This window comes from Bombina bombina, chromosome 1, assembly GCF_027579735.1.
Source record: "Bombina bombina isolate aBomBom1 chromosome 1, aBomBom1.pri, whole genome shotgun sequence".
Lineage (NCBI taxonomy): Eukaryota > Metazoa > Chordata > Amphibia > Anura > Bombinatoridae > Bombina > Bombina bombina.
In genome coordinates this window covers 918,236,611-918,254,684 of record NC_069499.1, presented here as the reverse complement: position 1 = coordinate 918,254,684, position 18,074 = coordinate 918,236,611, and the positions used below count along the sequence as shown (strand labels likewise).

The 18,074-nt window shown below is 39.1% G+C and overlaps 1 protein-coding gene across 2 annotated transcripts in view; it reads left to right on the top strand.

Moving 5' to 3' along the window:
- The window catches only part of PIEZO1 (piezo type mechanosensitive ion channel component 1), a 627,492-nt gene that overhangs the window by 4,559 nt on the left and 604,859 nt on the right, over positions 1 to 18,074 (top strand). The window lies entirely within an intron of this gene.

Here is an 18,074-nt window from a genome sequence, read left to right as displayed (position 1 = left end):
TTTATATATAGATACAAGTAAAATAATCTAAAGTTAGGGGCTGGCTCCTGTGATTTGTTGATCTTTGCAGTAGTGTCTGTATCTGTAATACTTTAAAGGGACACTGAACTAAAAAAATTTCTTTGTCATTTTAAGCAACTTTCTAATTTACTCCTATTATCAAATGTTCTTCATTCTCTTGGTATCTTTATTTGAAAAGCAAAAATGTAAGTTTTGATGCCGGGCCATTTTTGGTGAACAACCTGGGTTGTTCTTGCTGATTTGTGGATAAATTCACCCACCAATAAACAAGTGCTGTCCAGGGTCTGAACTAAAAATTTGCTGGCTCCTTAGCTTAGATGCCTTCTTTTTCAAATAAAGATAGCAAGATAATGAAGGAAATTTGATAATAGGAGTAAATTAGAAAGTTGCTTAAAATTGCATGCTCTATCTGAATTACAAAAGAAAAAAATTAGGTTCAGTTTCCCTTTAAATGTCACATAAACATCAAGCGGATGTAAAGAATCAGTATGGGGGAACTGATAGATTTAGCTGAACATCACAATATGAATATAGTTTATTGTAGTGTAAATTACTATATTCTACATTGGTTTTTACACAGATAATCTTTCTCCCTTATCTACCACACATTGCTTAGCTTATTTTGCTCTCAGCCCTAATTACACGTGACACCCGGGGGAACCCTAGTAGCCTACCTGTCAGTCAGTGTTATGTATAGTAACCACTTCTTTCTGTACCTCCAAGCAGTGCCCCCTTTATGGGACATAGAACCCACCATTTTTCATGATTCAGACAAAACATACATTTTTAAACAGCTTTCAAATTTACTTCTATTATCAATTTTCTTAGTTTTCTTGTTATCCTTTGTTCAAAAGCAGGAAGGTAAGTACAGGAGTGTGCACGTGTCTGCAGCACTATATGGCAGCAGTTTTGCCACAATGTTGTACATTAGCAAGAGCGCTAGATGGCAGCACTATTTTCTGTCATGTAGTGCTTCAGGCACGTGCAAGCTACCTATATAGATATCTCTTCAACAAAGAATAACATGAGTACAATGCAAATGTAGTAATTGAAGTAAATTAGAAACATTTTTTAAATTGTATTTATTCTCTATATGAATCATAATAGATACATTTTAGGCTTCATGTCCCTTTAAACCCCAAATAATAGCTTTAAAGGGACATAAAAGTCAATATTACATCTTCAGTGCTCATAAAGAGTATGCAAATTTTAAGAGACTTTTACATCTGTTATCAAATTTTCTTTGTTCTATTTGTATCCTTTGTTGAAAAAAACATACCTAGATAGGCTCAGGAGCAACAATGCCCTACTGGGAGCTAGCTGGTGATTGATGGCTACACACATATGCTTTTTGTAATGGTCTCACCAGATGTGTTCAGCTAAGTCCCAGTAGTGCTTTGCTGTTCTGGAGCTAACTGTGTGTTTAACTTCTTTGCAGGGTTAGAAGATTTTATTATTGGACTATTACTTGCATATAACACATTAGAGCATTTGCTTTTTTTGCAGTTTTATGTTGCAGTTGTCGTAATGCTTCTATACTCTCATATAATTGCCCACTGTACAATTGTCCTCCTGTACTTCTAAGTTCCTAAAACTGTTTTATCTTTATTCATTTAATTATCCAGGGTTTGACAATCTTATATAAAACTTAGATGTCTCAACTATAAAATGTAAGTGTGTGTGTGTGTGTATATATATATATATATTTGCTATAAATCTTTTTTGTCCCATCATAATAACTTGTTTCTGTAATTTAGACCATATAACTGTATCTCTTAAACTGTGACTGACATCAGTTCTAAAAGCACACAGTACAACCCCTGCATATATAGCACTAAGATTTGTGCTCATACTACTTTTACTGCTGATTTCTCTTGTTAAGTGTATCCAGTCCACGGATCATCCATTACTTATGGGATATTAACTCCTCCCCAACAGGAAGTGCAAGAGGATTCACCCAGCAGAGCTGCTATATAGCTCCTCCCCTAACTGCCATTACCAGTCATTCTCTTGCACCCAACGAATAGATAGGATGTGTGAGAGGACTGTGGTGATTATACTTAGTTTCATACCTTCAATCAAAAGTTTGTTATTTTATAATAGCACCGGAGTGTGTTATTCCTTCTCTGGTAGAATTTGAAGAAGAATCTACCTGAGTTTTTCTATGATTTTAGCCGGAGTAGTTAAGATCATATTGCTGTTTCTCGGCCATCTGAGGAGAGGTAAACTTCAGATCAGGGGACAGCGGGCAGATTAATCTGCAAAGAGGTATGTAGCAGCTTATTATTTTCTGACAATGGAATTGATGAGAAAATTCTGCCATACCGATATAATGTAAACTCAGCCTTAAATGCAGTAGCAGCAACTGGTATCAGGCTGTCATGTATGTATATTTTACACTTCAGTATTCTGGGGAATGGCACTTCACTGGAATTATACTGTATGCATAAAACTTTAGCCTAATTTGCAGGGACTAGCAACAGGCTTTTTAATAACACTCAATTTATTAATGTTAAACGTTTTTTGCTGGCATGTAAAATCGTTTAATTTTCTGAGGTACTGGGTGAAAAAATGTTTTGGGCACTATTTTTTTCCACTTGGCAGTCGTTTTATTTAATTTATGACAGTTTACTGATCTCTCTCACTGTTATGTGTGAGGGGGAGGGACCTTTTTTGGCGCTTTTGCTACGCATCAAAAAATTCAGTCAGAAGTTTATTGTCTTCCCTGCATGATCCGGTTCATCTCTACAGAACTCAGGGGTCTTCAAAACTTGTTTTGAGGGAGGTAATCACTCACAGCAGAGCTGTGAGATTGTAGTTGACTGTGATAAAAAAACGTTTATTTCTGTATTTTTTTTTTTTTTTTTTTTTTCTGCTATCAGGGTTAGTTATCCTTTGCTAATGGGAGCAATCCTTTGCTAAAATTGTGTTTTTTTACAAAGATTTGATGCTATAACTTTTCAGTTTATTAATTTTCAACTGTCATAACTTTTTATAGGCACAGTACGTTTTCATATTATAGTAAATTACTTGAAAAGTATTTCCAAGTTGCTAGTTTATTTGCTAGTGTGTTAAACATGTCTGATTCAGAGGAAGATATCTGTGCTATATGTGCTAAAGCCAAAGTGGAGCCCAATAGACATTTATGTACTAACTGTATTGATGCTACTTTAAATAAAAGTCAATCTGTACAAATTGAACATATTTCACCAAACAACGAGGGGAGAGTTATGCCGACTAACTCGCCTCACGTGTCAGTACCTGCATCTCCCGCTCGGGAGGTGCGTGATATTGTAGCGCCGAGTACATCTGGGCGGCCATTACAAATCACATTACAGGATATGGCTACTGTTATGACTGAAGTTTTGGCTAAATTACCAGAACTAAGAGGTAAGCGTGATCACTCTGGGGTGAGAACAGAGTGCGCTGATAATATTAGGGCCATGTCAGACACTGCGTCACAATTTGCAGAACATGAGGACGGAGAGCTTCATTCTGCGGGTGACGGTTCTGATCCAAACAAACTGGATTCAGATATTTCAAATTTTAAATTTAAGCTGGAAAACCTCCGTGTATTACTAGGGGAGGTGTTAGCGGCTCTGAATGATTGTAATACAGTTGCAATACCAGAGAAAATGTGTAGGTTGGATAAATATTTTGCGGTACCGGCAAGTACTGACGTTTTTCCTATACCTAAGAGACTTACTGAAATTGTTACTAAGGAGTGGGATAGACCCGGTGTGCCGTTCTCACCCCCTCCGATATTTAGAAAGATGTTTCCAATAGACGCCACCACACGGGACTTATGGCAAACGGTCCCTAAGGTGGAGGGAGCAGTTTCTACTTTAGCTAAGCGTACCACTATCCCGGTGGAGGATAGCTGTGCCTTTTCAGATCCAATGGATAAAAAGTTAGAGGGTTACCTTAAGAAAATGTTTGTTCAACAAGGTTTTATATTGCAACCTCTTGCATGCATTGCGCCTGTCACGGCTGCAGCAGCATTTTGGTTTGAGTCTCTGGAAGAGACACTTGAATCAGCTCCATTAGATGAGATTACACACAAGCTTAAAGCCCTTAAGTTAGCTAACTCATTTATTTCAGATGCCGTAGTACATTTAACTAAACTTACGGCTAAGAATTCCGGATTCGCCATTCAGGCACGCAGAGCACTGTGGCTAAAATCCTGGTCAGCTGACGTTACTTCTAAATCTAAATTGCTTAATATACCTTTCTAAGGGCAGACCTTATTCGGGCCCGGGTTGAAAGAAATTATCGCTGACATTACAGGAGGTAAAGGCCATGCCCTGCCTCAAGACAGAGCCAAACCTAAGGCTAGACAGTCTAATTTTCGTTCCTTTCGTAATTTCAAAGCAGGAGCAGCATCAACTTCCTCTGCACCAAAACAGGAAGGAGCTGTTGCTCGCTACAGACAAGGCTGGAGACCTAACCAGTCCTGGAACAAGGGCAAGCAGGCCAGGAAACCTGCTGCTGCCCCTAAGACAGCATGAATCGAGGGCCCCCGATCCGGGAACGGATCTAGTGGGGGGCAGACTTTCTCTCTTCGCCCAGGCTTGGGCAAGAGATGTCCAGGATCCCTGGGCGTTAGAGATCATATCTCAGGGATACCTTCTAGACTTCAAATTCTCTCCCCCAAGAGGGAGATTTCATCTGTCAAGGTTGTCAACAAACCAAATAAAGAAAGAGGCGTTTCTACGCTGCGTACAAGATCTTTTATTAATGGGAGTGATCCATCCGGTTCCGCGGTCGGAACAAGGACAAGGGTTTTACTCAAATCTGTTTGTGGTTCCCAAAAAAGAGGGAACTTTCAGGCCAATCTTGGATTTAAAGATCCTAAACAAATTCCTAAGAGTTCCATCGTTCAAAATGGAAACTATTCGGACAATTTTACCCATGATCCAAAAGGGTCAGTACATGACCACAGTGGATTTAAAGGATGCTTACCTTCACATACCGATTTACAAAGATCATTACCGGTATCTAAGGTTTGCCTTTCTAGACAGGCATTACCAGTTTGTAGCTCTTCCATTCGGATTGGCTACGGCTCCGAGAATCTTCACAAAGGTTCTGGGTGCTCTTCTGGCGGTACTAAGACCGCAAGGAATTGCGGTAGCTCCGTACCTAGACGACATTCTGATACAAACTTCAAGCTTTCAAACTGCCAAGTCTCATACAGAGTTAGTACTGGCATTTCTAAGGTCGCATGGATGGAAGGTGAACGAAAAGAAGAGTTCTCTCTTTCCACTCACAAGAGTTCCCTTCTTGGGGACTCTTATAGATTCTGTAGAAATGAAGATTTACCTGACAGAAGACAGGTTAACAAAGCTTCAAAATGCATGCCGTGTCCTTCATTCCATTCAACACCCGTCAGTAGCTCAATGCATGGAGGTGATCGGCTTAATGGTAGCAGCAATGGACATAGTACCCTTTGCACGCCTACATCTCAGACCGCTGCAATTGTGCATGCTAAGTCAGTGGAATGGGGATTACTCAGACTTGTCCCCTACTCTGAATCTGGATCAAGAGACCAGAAATTCTCTTCTATGGTGGCTTTCTCGGCCACATCTGTCCAGGGGGATGCCATTCAGCAGGCCGGACTGGACAATTGTAACAACAGACGCCAGCCTACTAGGTTGGGGCGCTGTCTGGAATTCTCTGAAGGCTCAGGGACAATGGAATCAGGAGGAGAGTCTCCTACCAATAAACATTCTGGAATTGAGAGCAGTTCTCAATGCCCTTCTGGCTTGGCCCCAGTTAACAACTCGGGGGTTCATCAGGTTTCAGTCGGACAACATCACGACTGTAGCTTACATCAACCATCAGGGAGGGACAAGAAGCTCCCTAGCAATGATGGAAGTATCAAAGATAATTCGCTGGGCAGAGTCTCACTCTTGCCACCTGTCAGCAATCCACATCCCGGGAGTGGAGAACTGGGAGGCGGATTTCTTAAGTCGTCAGACTTTTCATCCGGGGGAGTGGGAACTTCATCCGGAGGTCTTTGCCCAAATACTTCGACGTTGGGGCAAACCAGAGATAGATCTCATGGCGTCTCGACAGAACGCCAAGCTTCCTCGTTACGGGTCCAGATCCAGGGATCCAGGAGCGGTTCTGATAGATGCTTTGACAGCACCTTGGACCTTCGGGATGGCTTATGTGTTTCCACCCTTCCCGATGCTTCCTTGATTGATTGCCAGAATCAAACAGGAGAGAGCATCAGTGATTCTAATAGCGCCTGCATGGCCACGCAGGACTTGGTATGCAGATCTAGTGGACATGTCATCCTGTCCACCTTGGTCGCTACCTCTGAAACAGGACCTTCTGATCCAGGGTCCCTTCAAACATCAAAATCTAATTTCTCTGAAGCTGACTGCTTGGAAATTGAACGCTTGATTTTATCAAAACGTGGTTTTTCTGAGTCAGTTATTGATACCTTAATACAGGCTAGGAAGCCTGTTACCAGAAAGATTTACCATAAGATATGGCGCAAATGCTTATATTGGTGCGAATCCAAGAGTTACTCATGGAGTAAGGTTAGGATTCTGAGGATATTGTCTTTTCTACAAGAAGGTTTAGAAAAGGGTTTATCCGCTAGTTCCTTAAAGGGACAGATTTCAGCTCTGTCCATTCTTTTACACAAACGTCTGTCAGAAGTTCCGGACGTTCAAGCTTTTTGTCAGGCTTTAGCTAGGATCAAGCCTGTGTTTAAAACTGTTGCTCCACCATGGAGTTTGAACTTAGTTCTTAATGTTTTACAGGGGGTTCCGTTTGAACCCCTTCATTCCATTGATATCAAGTTGTTATCTTGGAAAGTTCTCGAAGAGTCTCTGAGTTATCTGCCTTACATTGTGATTCTCCTTATCTGATTTTTCATTCAGACATGGTAGTTCTGCGTACTAAACCTGGGTTCCTACCTAAGGTGGTCACTAACAGGAATATCAATCAAGAGATTGTGGTTCCATCTTTGTGTCCTAATCCTTCTTCGAAAAAGGAACGTCTGCTACACAATCTAGATGTAGTCCGTGCCCTGAAATTTTATCTACAGGCAACTAAGGATTTTCGACAAACGTCTTCCCTGTTTGTCGTTTATTCTGGTCAGAGGAGAGGTCAAAAAGCTTCGGCTACCTCTCTCTCCTTTTGGCTTCGTAGCATAATACGGTTAGCCTATGAGACTGCTGGACAGCAGCCTCCTGAAAGAATTACAGCACATTCTACTAGAGCTGTGGCTTCCACTTGGGCCTTTAAGAATGAGGCTTCTGTTGAACAGATTTGCAAGGCTGCAACTTGGTCTTCTCTTCATACTTTTTACAAATTTGACACTTTTGCTTCTTCGGAGGCTGTTTTTGGGAGAAAGGTTCTTCAGGCAGTGGTTCCTTCCGTATAAAGAGCCTGCCTGTCCCTCCCGTCATCCGTGTACTTTAGCTTTGGTATTGGTATCCCATAAGTAATGGATGATCCGTGGACTGGATACACTTAACAAGAGAAAACATAATTTATGCTTACCTGATAAATTTATTTCTCTTGTAGTGTATCCAGTCCACGGCCCGCCCTGTCACTTTAAGGCAGGTAATTTTTCCATTAAACTACAGTCACCACTGCACCCTATGGTTTTCCTTTCTCTGCATGTTTTCGGTCGAATGACTGGTAATGGCAGTTAGGGGAGGAGCTATATAGCAGCTCTGCTGGGTGAATCCTCTTGCACTTCCTGTTGGGGAGGAGTTAATATCCCATAAGTAATGGATGATCCGTGGACTGGATACACTACAAGAGAAATAAATTTATCAGGTAAGCATAAATTATGTTTTTGCATATATCTAAGTGAGAGGTCTGAGCTTTGTTCTGTTTTGTTCTGTAACTTAGAGGTTCAGAACATATTACACACAAATCTCCAACATTCAACTACTATGGCTGTCGCTCTCATTTATTGGTTCCTTTTTCCTACCTGCTGATTCCTATTTATTTTCTCACTTTTACATTTGTCTTTAATTCACATCTGTCTTTTCACCATATGTTTTTACTTGGCATTTTTTACCATTTGTTTCTCTTCTGCCTTCCTCACATATCCCTCTAAACACCTCATTATTTTAACCAATATGTCATATCTGCTATAATTTTATTATTATAATACTGTAGATTTTAATATTGGTATAATACTATATCTCCATATAGTACTAGCTTTTCCAGTATTACCCTATCAGGGCCTATGAATACCCAAAAACTTCCCTCACCCATCGGGCGAGTAAATCACAAAACTTACCAGCCCGCAAGAGACTTTAGTCGCCCATGCATATCTGCATGTAGTGTGTATAAATCTTATTTAAAAATGCAATATAAATAGTGTTATTGTAATCACACATGCATTTCAGACAGAGGTCCCCAATTGAATGCTTTGGAAGCGGCTTACTACTTGGAACTTGAGCATTAATAAAAAGGCTTTAACTTTAGAAAATATTTTTCTATCACCAGGTAGAAAAAAACAGGGATATTATCTTTGTAATACTGTATGTACTGTCTTGACTTATTTTCCCCTAAGGGAAAAAAATATATAATTGAGCTTTTTTTAAATTTATTTCAGCATATGTGGGGTTACAATTGTCTAAGTATATTTAATTTTGCCACCCTTCAACCTATAGCGCTTTGAGTGGTACTGCATTTAGCTGGACAGTGACATAACGAGCATGTTAAAAATACTTTTTTTTTTTTTTTTTCCCCTTTCTGCCCGGCGGCCTTTCAACTACTAGCACGACTGTCAGTGCCACGCTAGCAGATTTAACTGGGTGCATGGAGATGGTATGTTCTCTACGAATTGGTAAAGTCAGTTTTTGGAGCATCAATAGCATCCAGGAAAATTGTGCACTGCTCTATATTGTTATGGTAGGCAGCTTGCTCGTGTACATTGTGCTGAAGTACTGCAGAGGACCCTGGAGTACTTCAGCATAATGTATGTGAGCAAGCTGCCTACCATAACTATATAGTCACGTTAAGCCAGGGCTCGACAAACCCAGGAGCCTGGTAGCCATTGGCTCCTAGAATTTTACCCCTGGCTCCTAACTTTTTGGGTTAGTCTCCATATGTCTATATACAAATCCAACGGTCTGGCTACTAAAAATATGCCTGGCTCCTAAATATTCTTACTTGCTCCTAATTTTTAAACACATTTGTCAAGCACTGCTTTAAGTCATACTTCATTCATACACACACAGAGAAGAAACACTCACCGCTCTAGCAGGATGTATTGTCTTCCCGCGCAGACAACCTTAGGGGTGGGAAGTAGCAACTGACAAGGAAGAGACCAAGAGCCATGAAGATAAGGGGAGGTCTTTGAATGCATTTAACAAAAAGAACCTCCCCTCTCTTCCCTCCATTCCCGTGTGTGCGCATATGTGGAAGGCAATTTGACATTTTTATGTATTGCTTCTTATATCCCACTTACAATGTCAGGTCGCCGTCCGGGCTGGTAACTTAAAAATTTTACTTGCCCGCAAGAATTTTTACTCGCCATTGGTGACCGGACCGGTCTATTCACATGCCCTGCCCTATACTAACTATATCTTATAAATGTTTCTATACCTCCTTTAATTTGCTCCCTATAGTCCTTTCTATACATCTGTTTAATAATATTTCTATGTAATTTTTCTCACACCTCCATATAAAAACATTTTAGAAGTCAAGATGTGCTTAATTGACTATACCATAAAATACTTCCATTTGTCTCATCATGTCACTCCATATTTATTCCCAGGGCTTTCCTATTCAGTACACCCAACACTAAACTCTATTATTCTTTAATCTGTTATATCTTTAAATGACAGTGTATTATAAAATTGGCTTCCAATGACTACCAGCTGCAGAGTTTACAATTATGGGAATTGTTCCATTATGTTTTTTTTTTTAGTATATGAAACCACAGCCCAAAAAAATGTACTGAGCTTGTACGGAGAGCAGTTCTTATCTGTCTATTTACACAAATTCATACATTTTCACTGTTTATTTAAAGACCAATACTTTACAGAGAACAATGGAAAATAAACATTTAGTACCTCTTGTCCACACATTCCATTGGGAGTGTGATTTTATCGAAACCTTGTTTACATAGTTTTTCTATAACTGGCACTTAAAGTAATGGTAAATTTCAGACTTTAAGAATGGTGCAATAAAAAAATATACTAGTATGCAAGCAAAACCGCATAATTAAAAAAAAAAAAAGTATGTGATAGATATTAGGGGTGTTGTAAATAATCGGCATCACAATGCAGCCTTTAACGATGCTTGCATTGATGCAGTGAAGAGCCGAATCGATTAACACGTCACATGACCCTGCCTGGCAAAACTAGGAACTTTCTCCCTTCATTTCCTCCCAAAGACCAGCCTATTGCTTTCCACAAGCATGCCTTTCAAACAACATCCCTCAGATTGCTTAACGGTCTCACCCTTGGAGTGGGCAGGAAGTGTTTGAGAGCGTGCTTGCGCGGAGTGCTCCCTTCTCCTGCTGCTTACAGCTGTGACGCCAGGCTGAGGAAAGGGGGCGCCGCCGGTTGAACTCACCGGGAAAACTGCTCCCTGAAAATAGTGAGGCAGCACCAAGTTCGGCCATGAAGGACCGGCTGACTGAGTTGTCAGCGGTGAGTCCTGAGCTTTTAGGAGCTTCTAATGCAAATAAGTTAACGGTTCAACTTCATAGAGATATTCCTGTACTGTGTGTGCATGTATATATTATATAGCTGTCTCACACTATTGTATCACACATTACACACATATACAGTGTATATGTGTGTAATGTGTGAGACAGCTATATATTGTATAAACCACAGCTCTATAGAACTACATTGTATATGTGTGTAATGTGTGATACAATAGTGTGAGACAGCTATATATTGTATAAACCACAGCTCTATAGAACTACAGTGTATATGTGTGTAATGTGTGATACAATAGTGTGAGACAGCTGAAGTACAGTGTATATGTGTGATACAATAGTGTGAGACCACTATATATTGTATAAACCACAGCTCTATAGAACTACAGTGTATATGTGTGTAATGTGTGAGACAGCTATATATTGTATAAACCACAGCTCTATAGAAGTACAGTGTATATGTGTGTTACACTAGTGTGAGACAGCTATATATTGTATAAACCACAGCTCTATAGAACTACAGTGTATATGTGTAATACAATAGTGTGAGACAGCTATATATTGTATAAACCACAGCTCTATAGAATACAGTGTATATGTGTGTAATGTGTGATACAATAGTGTGAGACAGCTATATATTGTATAAACCACAGCTCTATAGAAGTACAGTGTATATGTGTGTTATGTGAGATACAATAGTGTGAGACAGCTATATATTGTATAAACCACAGCTCTATAGAACTACAGTGTATATGTGTGTAATGTGTGATACAATAGTGTGAGACAGCTATATATTGTATAAACCACAGCTCTATAGAAGTACAGTGTATATGTGTGATACACTAGTGTGAGACAGCTATATATTGTATAAACCACAGCTCTATAGAAGGACAGCTATATATTGTATAAACCACAGCTCTATAGCAGTACAGTGTATATGTGTGATACAATAGTGTGAGACAGCTGTATATTGTATAAACCACAGCTCTATAGAAGTACAGTGTAGTATGTGTGTGTAATGTATGATACAATAGTGTGAGACAGCTATATAATGTATAAACCACAGCTCTATAGCAGTACAGTGTAGTATATGTGTGTAATGTGTGATACAATAGTGTGAGACAGCTATATAATGTATAAACCACAGCTCTATAGAAGTACAGTGTATATGTGTGATACAATAGTGTGAGACAGCTATATATTGTATAAACCACAGCTCTATAGAAGTACAGTGTATATGTGTGATACAATAGTGTGAGACAGCTATATATTGTATAAACCACAGCTCTATAGAAGTACAGTGTATATGTCTGATACAATAGTGTGAGACAGCTATATATTGTATAAACCACAGCTCTATAGAAGTACAGTGTAGTATATGTGTGATACAATAGTGTGAGACATCTATATATTGTATAAACCACAGCTCTATAGAAGTACAGTGTAGTATATGTGTGATACAATAGTGTGAGACAGCTATACATTGTATAAACCACAGCTCTATAGAAGTACAGTGTAATATATGTGTGATACAATAGTGTGAGACAGCTATATATTGTATAAACCACAGCTCTATAGAAGTACAGTGTATATGTGTTAATTAACTAACATAGAACCGCTTTGCAAGTCGGTATCATATATAAGGACTTATGAAGCGAAAATGGAGAAATTTTACTCCATGCCACACATAGGCCTAGATTTAGAGTTCTGCGTTAGCCGTGAAAACCAGCGTTAGAGGCTCCTAACGCTGGTTTTAGGCTACCGCCGGTATTTGGAGTCACTCAAAATAGGGTCTAACGCTCACTTTTCAGCCGCGACTTTTCCATACCGCAGATCCCCTTACGTCAATTGCGTATCCTATCTTTTCAATGGGATCTTCCTAACGCCGGTATTTAGAGTCGTTTCTGAAGTGAGCGTTAGAGCTCTAACGACAAAACTCCAGCCGCAGGAAAAAAGCAGGAGTTAAGAGCTTTCTGGGCTAACGCCGGTTCATAAAGCTCTTAACTTCTGTGCTCTAAAGTACACTAACTCCCATAAACTACCTATGTATCCCTAAACCGAGGCCCCCCCACATCGCCGCAACTCGATTAAATTTTTTAACCCCTAATCTGCCGACCGCCACCTACGTTATACCTATGTACCCCTAATCTGCTGCCCCTAACACCGCCGACCCCTGTATTATATTTATTAACCCCTAACCTGCCCCCCACAACGTCGCAGCCAGCTACTTACAATAATTAACCCCTAATCTGCCGACCGCAAAGCGCCGCCACCTACGTTATCCTTATGTACCCCTAATCTGCTGCCCCTAACACCGCCGACCCCTATATTATATTTATTAACCCCTAATCTGCCCCCCTCAACGTCGCCGACACCTGCCTACACTTATTAACCCCTAATCTGCCGAGCGGACCTGAGCGCTACTATAATAAAGTTATTAACCCCTAATCCGCCTCACTAACCCTATCATAAATAGTATTAACCCCTAATCTGCCCTCCCTAACATCGCCGACACCTAACTTCAATTATTAACCCCTAATCTGACGACCGGAGCTCACCGCTACTATAATAAATGGATTAACCCCTAAAGCTAAGTCTAACCCTAACACTAACACCACCCTAACTTAAATATAATTTACATCTAACGAAATTAATTAACTCTTATTAAATAAATTATTCCTATTTAAAGCTAAATACTTACCTGTAAAATAAATCCTAATATAGCTACAATATAAATTATAATTATATTGTAGCTATTTTAGGATTAATATTTATTTTACAGGCAACTTTGTAATTATTTTAACCAGGTACAATAGCTATTAAATAGTTAAGAACTATTTAATAGTTACCTAGTTAAAATAATAACAAAATTACCTGTAAAATAAATCCTAACCTAAGTTATAATTAAACCTAACACTACCCTATCAATAAATTAATTAAATAAAATACCTACAATTACCTACAATAAAACCTAACACTACACTATCAATAAATAAATTAAATACAATTTCTACAAATAACTACAATCAAATAAACTAGCTAAAGTACAAAAAATAAAAAAGAACTAAGTTACAAAAAATAAAAAAATATTTACAAACATAAGAAAAATATTACAACAATTTTAAACTAATTACACCTACTCTAAGCCCCCTAATAAAATAACAAAGACCCCCAAAATAAAAAAATGCCCTACCCTATTCTAAATTAATAAATTTAAAAGCTCTTTTACCTTACCAGCCCTGAACAGGGCCCTTTGCGGGGCATGCCCCAAGAAAATCAGCTCTTTTGCCTGTAAAAAAAAACATACAATACCCCCCCCCCAACATTACAACCCACCACCCACATACCCCTAATCTAACCCAAACCCCCCTTAAATAAACCTAACACTAAGCCCCTGAAAATCTTCCTACCTTGTCTTCACCTCAACAGGTATCACCGATCTGTCCTGGCATCCGGTGCTGAAGAGGTCCAGATGAGGCTCCAAAGTCTTCCTCCTATCCGGCAAGAAGAGGACATCCGGACCGGCAAACATCTTCATCCAAGCGGCATCTTCGATCTTCTTCCATCCGGTGCGGAGCGGGTCCATGTTGAAGCAGCCGACGCGGATCCATCCTCTTCTTCCGGCGTCTCCCGACGAATGACGGTTCCTTTAAGGGACGTCATCCAAGATGGCGTCCCTCGAATTCCGATTGGAACCGTCATTCGTCGCTTGGATGAAGATGTTTGCCGGTCCGGATGTCCTCTTCTTGCCGGATAGGAGGAAGACTTTGGAGCCTCTTCTGGACCTCTTCAGCACCGGATGCCAGGACAGATCGGTGATACCTGTTGAGGTGAAGACAAGGTAGGAAGATCTTCAGGGGCTTAGTGTTAGGTTTATTTAAGGGGGGTTTGGGTTAGATTAGGGGTATGTGGGTGGTGGGTTGTAATGTTGGGGGGGGGGGGTATTGTATGTTTTTTTTTACAGGCAAAAGAGCTGATTTTCTTGGGGCATGCCCCGCAAAGGGCCCTGTTCAGGGCTGGTAATGTAAAAGATTTTTTAAATTTATTAATTTAGAATAGGGTAGGGCATTTTTTTATTTTGGGGGTCTTTGTTATTTTATTAGGGGGCTTAGAGTAGGTGTAATTAGTTTAAAATTGTTGTAATATTTTTCTTATGTTTGTAAATATTTTTTTATTTTTTGTAACAGTTCTTTTTTATTTTTTGTACTTTAGCTAGTTTATGTAATTGTAGTTATTTGTAGAAATTGTATTTTATTTATTGATAGTGTAGTGTTAGGTTTTATTGTAGGTAATTGTAGGTATTTTATTTTATTTAATTAATTTATTGATAGGGTAGTGTTAGGTTTAATTATAACTTAGGTTAGGACTTATTTTACAGGTAATTTTGTTATTATTTTAACTAGGTAACTATTTAATAGCTATTGTACCTGGTTAAAATAATTACAAAGTTGCCTGTAAAATAAATATTAATCCTAAAATAGCTACAATGTAATTATAATTTATATTGTAGCTATATTAGGGTTTATTTTACAGGTAAGTATTTAGCTTTAAATAGGAATAATTTATTTAATAAGAGTTAATTAATTTTGTTAGATGTAAATTATATTTAAGTTAGGGGGGTGTTAGTGTTAGGGTTAGACTTAGCTTTAGGGGTTAATCCATTTATTATAGTAGCGATGAGCTCCGGTCGTCAGATTAGGGGTTAATAATTGAAGTTAGGTGTCGGCGATGTTAGGGAGGGCAGATTAGGGGTTAATACTATTTATGATAGGGTTAGTGAGGCGGATTAGGGGTTAATAACTTTATTATAGTAGCGCTCAGGTCCGCTCGGCAGATTAGGGGTTAATAAGTGTAGGCAGGTGTCGGCGACGTTGTGGGGGGCAGGTTAGGGGTTAATAAATATAATATAGGGGTCGGCGGTGTTAGGGGCAGCAGATTAGGGGTACATAGGGATAATGTAAGTTGCGGCGGTTTACGGAGCGGAAGATTAGGGGTTAATAATATAATGCAGGGGTCAGCGATAGCGGGGGCGGCAGAATAGGGGTTAATAAGTGTAAGGTTAGGGGTGTTTAGACTCGGGGTACATGTTAGAGTGTTAGGTGCAGACGTAGGAAGTGTTTTCCCATAGGAAACAATGGGGCTGCGTTAGGAGCTGAACGCTGCTTTTTTGCAGGTGTTAGGTTTTTTTTCAGCTCAAACAGCCCCATTGTTTCCTATGGGAGAATCGTGCACGAGCACGTTTTTGAGGCTGGCCGCGTCCGTAAGCAACTCTGGTATCGAGAGTTGCATTTGCGGTAAAAATGCTCTAGGCTCCTTTTTTGGAGCCTAACGCAGCATTTTTTTGGACTCTCGATACCAGAGTTAATTTTATGGTGCGGCCAGAAAAAAGCCTGCGTAGCGTTAACAGCCCATCTACCGCCAAACTCCAAATCTAGGCCATAGGCAGGCGCAGAAAGCCTTGCGCTGAATATATAAGTACCGTAACTCCCTGGAAGTTCTAACTAACACCTAAAGCATGGGCAATATCTACCTGTCAACCGCCACCCCCCCCCACCGCAGTAACTAAATAAAATCTATTAACCCCTAATCCGCCAACCCCCCACAACGCAATATACCTAATAAAGTGATTAACCCCTAAACCGCCATCCCTCACAACGCAAACTATTTAATAAATGTATTAACCCCTAATCCGCCACCCCCTCAATGCTATAAACCTAATTACACTATTAACCCTATTAAACCGCCATCTCCCCACAATGCAAATAACTAATTTTAATCCCTTAGCCCCCTAACCTAACACCCCATTAATTAACTCTAATTACATAAAATAAAAAAATACTAAGTTAAAGTGAAAGTAAATCCTAGCTAGGATTGACTATTGATACAAATAAAGGGGACTTTCATTCATGAAGTATAAGATACTTCATGTAGAAAGCACCTTTATTTGTTTTAACCGATCGCCATTTTTAGCTGCTACAGCAGCTCACGGCTAAAAAAATGTTTTTGCTAAGAGGTGAGGTTTTCACCTCTTAGCCAATAGCCGTTGCGGTAAATCCGGCTTGACACCCATGAGAGCCGGATTTACTGCACAACTATTTGCTAAAATGTGAAAACGTCACCTGTTAGCAAAAATTTTTTTTTAGCCATATGCTGCTGTAGCAGCTAAGAACGGCGATCAGTTAAAACAAATAAAGGAGCTTTCTACATGAAGTATCTTATACTTCATTAATGAAAGTCCCCTTTATTTGTTTCAAAAGTCAACACTAGCGTTTGTAAAACGCTAGGATTTACTTTCACTTTAAAATTAAAATAAAAAAAACTAACATTACTTAAAACCCCCAACTAAGATTAAAATAAATACATCTAAAATTACAGAAAAAATTAATAAAAAAAATCTAATCTAATACCCCTATAAATATAAAAAAACAAAAAAAAACAAAATAAAAACACCCCCTAATCTAACACTAAACTACCAATAGCCATTAAATGGGCCTTTTGTAAGGGCATTCCCTTAAGTTAAAGCTCTTTTACCTAAAAAAATACTAAGTCCCACCAAACCCCAAAATAAAAAAAACCTAACACTAAAAAAACCTTAGCTACCAATTGCCCCTAAAGGGGCATTTGTATGGGCATTGCCCTTAAAAGGGCAATCAGCTCTTTTGCAGCCCATTAAAATAAAACGGAGCAAGAACGCCGGCCGCGGAGAAATCCAGCGTGGAAGATCCTCTTCATGCGATCACCACCGCACACTCAAGATTGAATGCAAGGTACCCGTTTTATATTTGGGGTACCTTGCATTCTTTTTGGCTGAAATTTTCAAATCAGCCAATAGGATTCAGCCAATAGGAATGCAAGGTACCCCTTATATAAAACAGGTACCTTGCATTGGTATTTTTTTTAGGTAAAAGAGCTGTTGAACTTTAGGGCAGTGCCATACAAAAGGCCCTTTTAAGGGCTATTGGTAGTTTAGTGTTATATTAGGGGGTGTTTTTATTTTGAGGGGCTTTTTTATTTTTATAGGGGTATTAGATTAGGTTTCATTTTTTTATTTTTGATAATTTAGTTTTTTTCTGTAATTTTAGACTTTTTTTTAATTTTATGTAATTTTAGATTTATTTACTTTAATCTTTTAGTTATATTTTTTTTAAGTAATGTTAGTTTTTTTTTTTAATTTTAACTTAGTATTTTTTTATTTTATGTAATTGGGATTAATTTAGGGGGTGTTAGGTTAGGGGGCTTCGTGATTAAATAAGTTATTTGCGTTGTGGGGGGATGGCGGTTTAGGAGTTAATAGGTTAATTAGGTTTATTGCAATGTGGGGGGATGGTGGATTAGAAGTTAATACATGTATTAGGTAGATTGCAATGTGGGTGAATGGTGGTTTGGGGGTTAATAGCTTTAT